The following is a 14,580-nucleotide window of genomic DNA, read 5'->3' as shown; positions in this document are numbered from 1 at the left end:
CAAAATATTTTAATTCAATATAAATTTCCTTTCAAACGGCAGAAATTATTATTTTACTTACAGAGGCTGGTACGTACAAAGAATTGCTAAGTATGTTCATATTCTGCAAGCAGAATGAGGTAATAAATGTTTCATGGAGGAAAAAAGGTCAGCTTGACCAAACCACTTTTTGTTTTGTTATATTTTAATGGATGTAAATGTGGAGAATGCTTTTAAGGAAAGTGTTTTGTAATGTTGTGGTTTTGTGTCATGAGTTTATAGCTTGATTCTTTTCCACCAGCTTTGTGTCTGGATAATACAATGGAGTCACAGCGATGCTTTCTGGTAATAGAAATGGAGAATTAGGCCATGAAAATGTATTTATTCTTTGCTGTAAATATTTTAAACACTCAACTATATGTTTAAGAGCTTTCCTGTGTTGATACATTTGATAATTGCAGCTGTTCCTAAAGGATATAGTAGGAAAGATGGCTTAAACATAGACAAATCTTATCAGTATTTGTGGCAAAATATAAATATTTAAATTCTGTACAATGTTCCTGTGAATTCATCTGCATCCATCTGAAAAATATATATGTCTGCATATCTCTGTGTCAAACATAAAAGTGTGTATGGATTGCTTTAAAACAGAAATAAGAGATCACAAAGACTTTTTTTGGAGTAAAAAAAGCTAGTTGTCTTCTGCAGGTCTTTGAGTAATCCTGTCTTGGAACCTTTCTCAATAGGCAGAGGGGCTGAAACTGCCCAGCTCTGGCATTCTTTATCCTCTAGCCCTGTTGTTTTAGGCCAGCACCCATTAAAAAAAAGGACCTGCACATTACTTCATACTGAATCCTAGATTATTTAATACGTGCCATAAGTTTTATGATATAAAAATACTATCATTCTGGGCTGTTATACAGTCTTTGCATTACTCCAGACACTATGACTTGAGAAGGAAGGAGGAAAATAACACCTCTTCAAATAACGATGATGTTTTAGAGCTTCAAGGGCATCACTATGTCAGAGGAGATCAGGGAAAATTATATCACATGGTAAAATAGTCAGGCTGGTTTAGAAGGTAGCATCCCTAGCAAGGGTGGGTGGAAGCCACAGTACTCCTCCTGGCTGAGGATGACTGGCTCAGGTACATTTAGCAATTTCTTCTTGAAAGCAAATCAATTCCTATTCACAAAATTTTTCAGTCTTGTGGATACTGGCTACTTTATAAAAAGATAAAGCTGTTGAAAATGTGGTGACTATCATGAGTTAGAGCATAATTTTAACAGTGGCTTGTTGTTGATTTTAATTCTTTCCACAAAGAAGAGGCAAAGGCTATGTTCTGTATAGCCTTTGCTACTGTTAAACCATTTCTTATTGAAATCACTCAAACACTATCAAATGTGGTGATAAAAATCTAAGGTAGCTGGTGTACTAGATACATGGGTGTATATATATGCTTTAAAGGTAAGCAATATTAAATGAGTTTTGCAATCAAATCTTTTTTTCTGTTACACTACCTTTGTTTACTTTTACTACTTCACTGGGTTTAAACTATTTTTCTGAGTACTTTAAATTCTGTATTCTCTCTCTTGGGCACATTAGAAGTATGGGGGTTTTGCTGTAGTGCCTGCATCATGATTCAGAGGTACCTGCCTGATGATTTGCCTTGCAGAGCAATAAGATTTCAGATTAAAGTTTGTCAGAAATTAGATCAAGCCAGTTGCGTGACATAAATGTGGTTAAACAGGACAATAACTTGATATATTCCATTTTGTATATTCAAGTTCCAAAGACTCATACAAATACCCGAATTGTGATTTTTCTTAGATGATATTAACTTAACTTATGGGAATTATATTTAACACATCTGCTTATAATCCAGTAGATCTTATTTAAAGGTGTTTTTTCATCCAGCATGTCAAGCCTGATTCTTATATGTTACTAGGTATTTTAATTTAAGAAATTTGATAACTGAAATTCAGATAGCCCTCAGAGCCAGTAAATATATTCTTTTGCTTTGTACACTGTTGTAGTTAAAATTTACAAAATAGATTTTGCAGTAGTTGGTATAAACTACATCCCTGCATGTGACCATATTGTTAAGTGCCAAAGTCTATGCTATATAGATATTTCTATTAGAGACAAGACAAGCTATCTGACAATTTGTAATTTGATTCCTACTTTTGGAAAATTGTATTAGGGGCAGGTGCTGATCTCTTCTCCCTGATGACCAATGATAGGACCCAAGGGACTAGCAGGAAGATATGCCAGGGGAGGTTTAGGTTGGACATTAGGAAAAGGTTCTTCACCCAGAGAGTGGTGGAGCACTGGAACAAGCTTCCCCAGGAGGTAGTCACAGCACCAAGCCTGACAATATTTAAGAAGCATTTGGACAACACCCTCAGACATATGGTGTGAATTTTGGGGTTGTCCTATGCAGGGACAGGAGTTGGACTCAATGATCCTTGTGGGTCCCTTCCAGCTCAGAACATTCTATGATCCTATGATTCTATGGTTCTATTAAATCCTAGTTTTCTTTTAAAATACAGTGTTTTAAACCCAATAGTTCTTATGAAAGATGTGAGGTTGTTTAAAAGTGCAGCCAACACAGATGTTCCACTTTGTCAAATTAACAACTGTTATTGAGTCATTTAAAGTTAGGCATTTGTGTCACTTTCAGATAGATGATAACACCATTTCTCTAAATTTTCAGCACAGGTAGAGCAACTAGAATATTAATTATATCCTTGCCTTGTCTCACAAGAAAAAAAAAAAAAGAGAGAATTTTGCTTCTTTTCTTATATACTACTAGGAACTCTGAAGCTGATGCTGACAAAAGTTTATCTATCTGAAGCAATCTTTGTTCCACTAAGCACTGATGTTTACAATGATTTGAGGAAGGGTTTTGATAGTCAGCTCTCATTTTACCTGGTTCAAGGTCAGCAGCAGGAAAATAGATATCTTCTCATTACAGAAGCATCAAGTAGCATAATAAAGTCTCATATCAGTTTCATTACTATAAAATAACAGTAAGTTTTATTGTCAGTTTAGTCAAAAATGCATAGTCCTTTGAATCATGATGCTTAAGATCTTACCAAGATAGCCACACTTAAATTAAAGAGGGTTACAGAATTATTGGGCTATTTTTATAACTGTCATAAAAATATTGATGTAAAATAAAATCATAAAATAGAAAATATTTTCATAAATTATTTTCTAGGTTTTCTGGATTTCCTTGCTGCAGCTGATAATGAAATGTTGCTACTGCTTTAAACTGAGTCAGGAATGCTCCTGTCATAGTCCTAAATCAATGGAATTGATTAAAAAGAAGCTCAGAACTCTGAATTAATATCTTGACTATGAAAAACATGTTCACTTCTTGATTTAGTTCTTATGTCACATTACCTGTCATGCTATCAAAGTCTATAATATTGTATTCTGGTCCCAGGAAACGCTGAAATATATTATAATGCAAAGCCACGGTTAGTTTTTAGTTGCTGTAGTAAGGGTTTAAGTGAAGGTTTATGGTTAATATTTTCAAAATTGGGGTTGTAAAGTCAGACATTTAAATCTGTACTGCAAAAAAAAAAAGCAGGCACTTTGTAGTGTTTTTATTAAATTGGGACTTGTTCTCTCAAAGTCCTTCTACAGAAAAAGAGTGCAAATTTGAACATGTAATTGAGGTGCATGCTTTTATGCTTTTCTCCTGAACCCTTGAACCTTGTACTTTCTTCTGTACAGGGGACCAATGTAAGCAGTGGAAAGTACTCCATAATTAAATTAGTTGGTAGCCTTACAGTAGATGTAGCTGATGACATAGAAAATGTTGAAGTGTGGGATCTGGAGCTGGTTCCTCACTTCATGAATGAACACTTTTTTTTTCATGCAATTCTTTCAAGTGCCTTTATCTCCAGTAGTTACAAACAGTGTGTATGGCTACATCTCTTGCATCAGATCCATTGGAGAATGTGCCTATCACTTTTTTAGTTTCTGGAAGTAGATGATGAGCTGCTTTGATTGGACTGGTTCTGGGCATGCATAGAAGACCCATGGGTATCTTGTAAACTCCCACACTGAAGTAGGAAGCTTCTGCTACTCACATGCTGAACTGATGTTTTACATTTTAGTTTGGGATTTTATTACAGTCCAAATAACTTCTAGTTTGTGGAATTTTGTATCTTCGGTTCACTATCAGTATGATTTAATATGAAATATTTTCTGATTCTGCCAGCCCTAAATTTTAAAAATAGATTAAATAGATTAAAAATAGATTTTATTTTCAAAGAAACATCCATTAAATCCAGCTTATTTCCCCAGGAATACATGACAGCATAAGTGAAATTTTGGCGTTTTACTATGCAGGATTATTTTGTTACTTCCCATGTGACATTGCCATAGACAGCGTAGTTATTGAAACATGACCACATACAAATCTAAACAAGAGTTTATGTAAAAAGTGAGCTGATCTGAGGTATATGAGCCATGCATAATGATACTAGTGTACAAATTTCTTTAGCTGACAAGTGTGAAATAATGAGTTATATACGTCCATATCAAGTAACAAAATATGTTAATTGATGAAAGAAAATAGATATTTCCTCTTTGCCCACATTCCAGTTCTTTACCATGAACAGAAATCCAACAGGCAGAAGTTCTAGTTTATTTTCAGTGCTAAACTATGTGTGTTATGTTAGGCTAATTGCAGAACTCCTTGTCAGAATACATAAGCTTTCCCATCTGAATAGATTTCAGGTCTAACAAAAAAACTGTGCTTCCACTAGGCAACCAGAATAAAATGTAAAAAAAAAGCTTGTGATTAATGAACTGTGTTCAAGGTTTCTGATATGAGCTGAAGCAAGTCTGTCTGATCAAAATGCTTGTTATTATATGCCTGAGGTGAAACTGTATCTTAAACTTGCGATTATATGTTAAGGGTTAAATTCTCACTCCCACACCTTTATGCTCCTTAGCAGAGCCTGGAGCAAGCCTTGCAGTAGGCTAAAAGAAGATTCCCTGGGGGCAATATCCCTTCCAGAAAACAACTGGAGACCTAGTAAGTGCTAAATCTCCTGTATTGAAACCTTGACACAGGGGTGAAGATGCAGTGTGTAGTTTGACAGAGAAACTGATTGGCATGATGGACCATATGGCAGCTCAAAGAAACAGCTCTATATTTAACAGAACTCTTCTGTCCCTCTCTGTCCAAAATACATGAAAGCATCCATGTTTTAAAAGAATCAGTGGCCTTAACTCCTCACTCTCCTGGCAATGACTTTTGTGCTGCACTGCTGTCTCCACAGGATCTATGCAGGAGGAAGGACAAGTGAGATGTTATTCTTCCTTAACTATGCTGGAGAAGAACGTGCCAGCATGGAGGGACGCCCTTCTCCCTGTACCATCCTGTGTCTGGAGCTTTGCATGTTGAATTAGGAGTACATTTCAATACATGATTGTTGTTCATCTTTCTTCAAATGCTTGATCCGGGACATGAGGAATCAAAGTTTAACCTTTCTACCTTTACATAAAAGCTAGATAGACTATAAAAGGTGATGGAAAAAGGGATAGTAAGTAGTGGTAGCGGTCAGATACAGTGCTCCCAGGGTCTCACCCTTGGAGGAAGGCAAGGCTCTTCTGACCAAGCATGTAGAAGTTCTCTGTGCAAAGCCAATGTCGTGGACTGATTTTTTTGTAATACATATTTGAAAAGACATTGTTCCTGAATTGAAAAGCTCTTGTTAGCTATCATTGTATTACACAGGCAATATACTTTTGTTGCCTAAGTCTTGGAGAGAATAATTTTCTCTTCCTTGAGGGAAGAAAGGAAAAAAGAATAATATTTTAAAGCCAAGTCACACTAATTTATTTGTCACATTTTATTAATGTTTTCTTCTCTTCATACAGGCTAATCTGAGCTTGACTGTGAAATGTAGCTTTGAGTTGGCAGGCCTGAAGCCTGGTTGAACTACTGAATAACAAATCCAGCCCTCTATACCACAAATAATGCCAGAAAGCTGATTTAGTATTTCTGCAGTAGACTGGCATTATGAAATATCTAACTAAGATAGGTTCCTGGCTCCATTATTTCTTGAAAAAGCCAACACTGGACTCAGAAGTCACTGAAACTTTGTTCTTCTGTTTCTTGTATTACACCAACCCATTACCTGTATGCCATCACTGTCATAATGTTGTAACATAATAGATGAAAAAAAGAAAGTCATTGTAATGGTGGTGTTATTGGTTCTGAAGTTGAGATGAGGCATAGCATTACTCCCTTCAGGATACAGAGATGAACTTCTAAGGATTTTGACAGATGATTCTTGTTTTTTAAAAGGCCTGTCCCCATTGTATTTCAGAAATTGTGAACAAGCTTGTTTGAGCACAGCTCTACATAAACATTTAGATCTCAAGAGGGATCTGAGGGATCTGTAGTACTGTGCTCAAACCTGAAGAGAAGTCCAAACATTTTCTCAGAAAACCTTTACATGTGATCACAAGAAAACAAATTATCCCGGTGCTCTAAGGAAACTGCACGCAAAGCAACATTTTTTTTTTTTTCCCCTGGGAATACAAGATAATCCCCATTCCATTCAAGAAAGTGTAGCAGATGGTAACCTTAACTTAAGCAAAATTAATACAAAATACAGACAGATAATTGTAAAATAAGATTTGGATGGCTAAATCAACTCAGTATTTCTCTCTATGAAGTTATAGCAAATATTTGACATTTTATTTACATACCTAAGTAACACTTTCTTTTGTAACTTTTTTCAAATAACAGATTTGTACATTTTTAGTTACTGTGCATAACCTTTCTTTTTCTGTTACTGCTAGAAGAAAAACACAGGGGTTTGCATTCTATTTAATTTTTCAGAGGATTTAATTAACCCATACTTCACTGACCTACTGGGCTAAAATCAGCCCAGGAGTTCAGGTAGCCAAGGAGCAATGCAAAACCTTCTGAGCATGAAAGAAATAAGCTGTCAAGTAGACTGAAAGCCATGTAAAAGAGGAATGTCTTGTACATGGGGAAATCCGCGTCCATCACATGATTGTCATGATACAGTTCAAAATCTGTCTGCACTGGGAATAATGCTGAGGATTAGCATTTCATTATGACTCTTCATGGAGTACAAAGAAATGTCAGAGGAAGGAAATTTGATGTGGAATTTATCTAGGCAAGCATTAACTCTGTCATTGTGGGATTCAACCAATGATAGGTATGCACATCTGTGGCACAGGTCCAGATAACGGCATAATAGCAAAATAGCCTAATAGCATAAATAGCAAAGAGAGCTGGAGTCTCTCTCAGTGAAGAGCAAGGAAGTGTCTTAAGTTATGATTATGCCTGTGCTGTGATGTCAGCTTGGATTTGAATCCAAACTTGAGTTCAAACCTCTTCATTGTTCATGTGTTGATTTGTACTGTGGTATGATGCTGAACAAACCATCTGGTTCCCAGGCAGGGAAACTCAGATCTGATGCAAGGGCAGGAGCTGAGTTTTGTCTGAGTTTCATTCTTCTAAACAGGATAGATGTGACTCCAGGTCTTCTTTTCAGATCCTGAGATTAGTTTTCCAAACTCTTAGATTTACTGAGCTTAACAAGCTTTAGATAAGATCCTGAATACAGTCCTCAAGCTCGTTTCATGTGATACATGACACTGTGACCCTTCATTTGCTGAGTTACTTTTGTCTATACATTTGTCCTATAATCTTTCTGGGGACCAGGATTAGGCTAACTGGCCTACAGTTACCTGGATCCTCCTCCTTGCCATTTTTTTTTTTTTTAAGATGAGTGTGGTTTTTGCCTTTTTTCAGTCATCAGGAACATTTCTCAATAGCCATGGCCTTTTGAATACAGAGAACAGTCTTGTAATGATATTGAATAGCTCCCTCAGTACACTCAGATGCTCCCCATGTCATCACACTGCACTGACTTGTGTATGTCCAACTTGTTTCAGTCACTTCTAACTCAGTCTCCCTCTACTGTGGGTAACGGTTTCACTCCCACAGACTGCTGCCAGGCTCAGGGGCCTGGTAAGCCTGAGAGCAGACCTTGTCAGTAAAACTGAGACAAAAGTGGCTCTAAGTCTTTTCTGCATCATTTATCACTAGATCCCTTGCTCAGTGAAAAATGAAATTACATTTTTCTCTGTCTTCCTTTTGCTGCCTGCGTACTTACAGAAATCGTGCTTGTTGCCTCTTGCAACTCAAGTTGCAACTTCTGGCTTTGTTTTCAAACCTGTATGCTTGAGCAATGCCTCTATATTTCTCCCAGGTAGCCGCTCTCCACTTCTACCTTCTGTATGCTTCATCTTCTGCACTTGAGCTCAGTCACATGTTCCCTGTTCATCTGTGCTGGCCCTCACATGATTACTAGACTGTCTGCACATTGGAAAGGACTGTGCTAGCTCTCCTGGGGTATGCAGGGCAGTCTTCCGTGTGCTCCCACCAATCAGATTCCTGAAGAAGCTAAAATCTGACATTTTGAAGTCTGGATCTGTCATTCTACTATTCATCTCACTTACACTTTTCTAAAGAAGGTTTCATGAAGCTTTAGAAGGCTTATTGATCAGGCGGTCTGTAGCAGGTGCTCACCGTGACATCACCCATGTTGGTCTGTCCTTGATCAGTTTGCTTTTTGCTCCAAGGTAAAGTTCCATGCATGTTAACTGCTCCATTGCACAAAGTTCAACCCCTCCTGCTTGCCTTCCTGTCCCATCCTTGCTAAGGAGCCTGTATCCATCTATCACAGCACTCTGTTCATGAGTCATACCCCATTACATTTCTGTGATCCTAATGAGACCACAGCTGTAGAACTGTTCATAGACAGTTTTTAATTTCTCCAGTTTCCCATGCTGTGTGCAGACACTTGAGATGAGTCCCTAGTCATGCAGCTTCCATAGGAGTAATGAGATCCCCTCCATCATCATTGATTCATTCCTCTGGGTGGCTCTTCATTTCCCCTCAGGCCTCCGCTTCTCTTCAGGTATTGCCAGTATTCCCCACCAGCCTCATTTAAAGCCCTCCTCACTGAATTAGCAAACCACTTTGCAAAGATGTCTTTCCCTAGCTTTGTCAGATGGCATCCGTCTCTCCTCAGGCAGTCCTCATTCCTTAAAGAGGGTCCTGTGGTCAGAAACAACAAGGCCAAATGCCAAGGATATTTTAGATAAGAGGTCATTAATTTGCTCTAGCTACTTTATTTTCCTGGTACTTTTAATGGACTCCAAGTGTAGACGACGTAGGTTCTAATACTTAGGCAGCAAGGAAAACTACTGATTAGTTGTAAAGGTGTTACAGAAATCAGTGGAAATGTTGTAACTCATTTCACTGTGACCATGATTTCACCCTGCAATGCTAAATTTTTGAATTTTGTTAATATTTCCTAGCTATCACTGCTAAAAAAAAAAAAAAAAAGGTAATTCATGTGCCATTCTAGGTGGAAATACAGTTATGCTGAAGCAGCACCTTCTTCTGCCTCAGTAGATTATTTCCCCCCTGCCTGTAAATGTGAATATTCATATGTTTTGATTCATTAACTCATCACAAACAGCACATACCACATTTCTGATTTCCTATGTGTTTGGAATCTCAACTGAATTTTTGTTTTGCCAAGGTAAGTGCTTTACTGGTTTTCTAACTTGGAAAGAGGTAATAAATGGAAACACTGCTCAAATCACTATTTTAGAATCACATCATTTAATAAGTGCATCACAGGCAATGTCTATACTGCTTTTAGGAAGCATGATGGGCATATCTGAAATAATGTAACTAGCTAGGGTAGCAATAGAGTGGAGATGGGGCAACACCAACTTCCAAGCAGGCCATAAAGCTGTGTCTTGGACTGTAGGTATTTATTAACTGTGAAACCTATGCTGACATCCATTCCATTGCATCTTCATTGCTCTGCACTGCTTTCCAAACTTGCTCTAGTCAAGCTAATTCAGGTTAATGAACTATTTCTGTTTCTCCCAAATAGGTTCTCAAGGTAACCCTACTTTGATGTTACAAGAAGAGAAAGACTTTGTGCATTTATGAAATTGGAGGTTAGGGTTCTGAATTCGTTATACGCTGGCAGTATCGGTCTTGCAGAAGCAAGGTGCCAGCTTGGTCTCTGCAAGAGAGCTTCTCTGTGTAAGAAAACTCAACTGCAACTGTGAACAAGCAAACCCCATCTCTTGCTAGTGGAAATGAGTATCAAGAACTGTTGTCTCCTAAGGAGTTTAAAATTGGGTGAATGCTAAGGGAACATAGCTCCTGACTGAAAGTGTGTGGTTCTGTAAAAGTCAGCACCTCCCAAGCCATGCTGCTACCTTGTGTCTTCTCTGTAGTGCCCAGTGACAGCAAAAGAGGCAAGGGGTGCAAGTTGAAACACAGGAAATTCTATCTGAACATCAGAAAACAGATTTTTACTGTGAGGGTGGTTAAATACTGGAACAGGTTGCCCAGAGAGGTTGCAAAGTTCCTGTCTTTGGTGATATTCAAAGCCCAACTGTACATGGCTTTGAGCAACCTGCTGTAGCCAGTTTTGCTTTGAGCAGGAGGGTTGGACTAGACAATGTCCAGAGGTCCCTCCCAACTTCAATTATTCTGTGAGGTGGTGAATCTTCCTGAGTTCTTGCAAGCATTCCAGCCATTTGACTTAAGAAGTGTTGTTATGATAATTTTGGAAAGCATAGGTAAGTGAAATGTAGTGACACATCCCACTCCACTTAGAGCACTGACTGTAAAGAAGATCTCTCCTGTCTTTCCCTAAATACATTGATGAAACCACCAGTCAGAATTTAAATACACTTATCAGTTGGTTGCAGTGGGTTTGGTTTTTTAAAATTATTTATTTATTTCCTTTATCCAAGCCCTGGATCAAAGTCAAAAGTAGAAATGATTACTAAGAAAAATCTAACTTAGAGTGAGTCAACAATGATTTTATGATGTTGTTGCCATTCTTGGTATTTTAGAGATAAGCATCAATATCAGTGTGCAAAATACCTTTGTTCTTAAGACAGAGCCAGTTTTTAAAGGAAACCTTTTTTTTTTGTGACATCTACATCATGAAAACCCTATGGACAATTTAAAAAAACAACAGCATTATGCTTATATTTTTCTTGACCCATATTTTCTTAAACTCCTGCTTTAGCTGATGAATTTTATTGCTCTTTTCCAGCATTTCTGAGTAAAGTATTCCTATGCAGGAGGAAAGAATAATCTTCCCTTGAAGTATTGTCTCACTTCTTTTTTTATATCAGCCATGTTTGCATTTTAAACACAGACTTCATGAAAAGTAATGTTTGAAAAAATTGATTCTATTTTTATATACTTGCACTTTTCAGGTTTTTTGTATTGACTACAATACCAATATTGTTCTTCTGCCTGAAGTCAGTTCTTTAAGAGCCTTTGCATTACACAATACTAGCAACTTTGTCATGTCAATTTATACTTACCTTCAGCCATCTTAGAACATTAGCTTTATCGTCTCCTTCTTCATCATCATTATAATTATATTTCAATTCAATGTATAGTTGTGAATTATTACTATCATTCTTCACCTCCTCCTTCCTTTTTTTGATGTAAGGTACTGTGGAAATAAAGATGATACCACTATAAAAACATAAATTGAATAGACAAGACAAGCAGTATGTCAGAGAAATGGATATAATACACAACAGAGCAAGTATATTGATAGTTTGTTAGAGTTGTGGTAGCACCATCATTTTCCTTCTTGATCCATACTGAATGCGTGTGGAAGTGGTTGCTCAATTTCTGTTCCCTATAACAAAATGAAAAAGTCAATGTTAATTCTTCTAGGGGGGAATTACTGTGTGATGGTGGTGCTTTTGAGAAGGAAATAAAGGAGAAGTAAGGAGATAAGCATGGTAACATCAGTAAAGTGGCTGAAGTGAAGATTATGAAAAAGGCCATGGAAGAGAGCTGAAGGTCAGCGACAAAAGGAGGGGAAAAAAATGGTCAGAGCTGTACTACAGAAAGCAGTCTGACACCATCAATTTCTGATATTCCTGGCTGAAGCCACTTCTTGTTTTTTGTTTCTGTAAGCCTGAGTTTTTTTGGCATTGATCCAGTACAAATAAAGACAACAACGAGCGTCTTGAATACTCAGCCTGGGTTTTTTTCTGTTCTCTTTGGATGTTCTTCATCTCCTTTTCTATCGTTGTTGAAATATATTTCCTTCTAGTTTGCCAGTGCAGTTAGGTTATCACTGTATATTATCTTCTGGCTTAGTGGGAAAGTAAATCTTGGCAAGTTAACATGGGAGTTTTGTTAAAACACTCAGAGTCATTAGGTAATCTCACCAAAATCCACTGGCTGTGCTACAACGTTGAGTAACTCTGTAGCCTTACATAAACAGGAGCAAATGCTTATAAAATTGTTATCAATTCATTTAGGCAATGAATTAGAAGTGCCCTCAGGTTGCCTTTCCAATAGTATTTAAAACCAAATACCCACAGAAATTTCACTCAGCTGCCTTTACAATGAAACTTGTCAGTTATTGCAAGAGTTATAGATGGAACACTAGGGACTGGAACAGAGTCTCTTATGAAGCTGATCCCTTTAAGTTTACAATCTGTCCTGGTTTAACCCTGTCAACAACTAAGCACCACACAGCTGCTTGCTCACCCTCTTCTTGATCTGACGACATCCGTCTTGCCATTTTATTCCTATAAACTGGATCTCCTGTGCAGGTCCCTTACTTTGTTTTATGGCAAAACCAGCTTTCAGGAGGATTTTGACTGTTTACTTTGTCAAAAAACATCTTCTGCTGTGTTGCCCCACATGCTGATGTCATCAATGTATTGCAGGCGTTCTGGAGCTTCACCCTGTTCCAGTGCAGTCTGGATCAGTCCATGGCAAATGGTGGGGCTGTGTTTCCACCCCTGGGGCAGTTGATTCCAAGTGTACTGAATGCCCCTCCAAGTGAAAGCAAACTGTGGCCTGCACTCTGCTGCCAAAGGGACTGAGAAAAAAGCATTAGCAATACCAATTGTGGCGTACCACTTGGCTGCCTTTGACTCCTGTTCGTATTGAAGTTCTAGCATGTCGGGCATGTCAGCACTTAGCAGCAACGTGACTTTGTTCATGTGACGATAGTCTACTGTTAGTCTCCGCTCTCCATTAGACTTCCACACTGGCCATATGGGACTGTTAAAGGGTGAGCAAGTCTTGCTGATCACTCCTTGGCTGTCCGGTTGATGAATCAGCTTATGGGTGAGAATCAGGGAGTCTCTGTTGGTGTGATATTGCTGCCAGTGCACTGTTGTGGCAATTGTCACCTGTTGTCCTTCAACCCTCAGCAACCTCACAACAGGAAGGATCCTCCGAGAGAGCGGGCAAGGTAGACAGCTGTTTAATTTCCTCCATCTCCAAGCCAGGAATACCAAAAGCCCACCAATACCCTTTTGGGTCCTTGAAATACCCTCTCCTGAGGTAGCCTATGCCCAGAGCCCAGAGCCTCTGGGCCAGTCACAACAGGCTGCTTTTGCCACTCATTCCCAGTTACACTCACTTCAGCCTCCAATACAGTTAGCTGTTGGGATGCCCCTCTCTACTCCTGAAATAAAGATGGGTTCTGCCCCTTTATAGCTTGATGGCATTAGGGTACACTGTGCACCAGTATCCACTAGAGCCCTATACTCCTGTGGGTCTGATGTGCCAGGCCATCGAATCCACACAGTCCAATAAACCTGGTTGTCCCTTTCCTCTATGTGGCTGGAGGCAGGGCCCCTCTAGTTCTGCTCATAGTATCCATTACTCATTTCTTGTAAGTACAAGTCAGGAGTTCCTTCATTAAAATCAGAAGCAAGATCTGCCCTTCTACCCTGTCTAGGGAACTGCTCACTGGAAACTGGAGCAGCAATTTTCCCGGAAGAACCCCCTTGTGTGAATGTTTTTCCTTGCAATTCACATACCCGTGACTCTAGGGTCAAGGTAGGTTTTCCATCGCACTTCCTCATGTCCTCTCCATGGTCACGCAGGTAAAACCATAGGGTGCCCTGTGGCGTGTACCCTCTATATCCTCTCTGTTGAGCAGAGGAATGCTGACTCCTAATAGTTGAGATACTGGTCTATACAGGTGGAGAGTAGGACCTATTGTCTTTGAGTTGCTGGACCTCCCAGGACAGTTTCTCCACAGCTGAGACAAGGGAGGAAGAGAGACTTTCTTCATATTCCTGGAGGAGGCTAGCCATTTGATCCATTGGTGATGCCTCTTCATCTTTCCAGGTCAGTACTGCCAACGAGTTGGCATATGGTGATGGTGCACTCTGTACCAACTTCCGCCACGTGGGTCGTGTGCACTGGACTTCATCTGGATCTTTCGATAACTGCTCGTTGTTCAGGTCACCATAAGTCACCTCCAGCACAGCTAATTCCCTCAGGTACTGGATACCTCTCTCCATGGTGGTCCATTTGCCTGGGTGATATATAACATATTCCTTGAAGGGATATCTTTCCTTCATACCTGATAGTAATCAGCTGCAGAGGCTGAGGGCTTGTGCCCCTTTCCCAATCGCTTTGTCAATGCCCCCTTTCCTAGAAAGGATCCCAGCTGTTTGGCTCCCTAAGTACAAATTGATGGCAATGCT

General features: G+C 38.9%; 1 pseudogene; it reads right to left on the bottom strand.

Moving 5' to 3' along the window:
- LOC148055873 (uncharacterized) overlaps window positions 1-12,638 on the bottom strand; it is a 93,400-nt pseudogene extending 80,762 nt beyond the window's left edge.
- Between the last annotated feature and the right edge of the window lie 1,942 nt (window positions 12,639-14,580).

The sequence above is a fragment of the Nipponia nippon genome, unplaced genomic scaffold, assembly GCF_047370975.1.
Source record: "Nipponia nippon isolate SJK-2023a ecotype South Korea unplaced genomic scaffold, ASM4737097v1 scaffold_2, whole genome shotgun sequence".
Classification (NCBI taxonomy): Eukaryota; Metazoa; Chordata; class Aves; order Pelecaniformes; family Threskiornithidae; genus Nipponia; species Nipponia nippon.
This window is presented reverse-complemented; position numbering and strand designations above follow the sequence as displayed.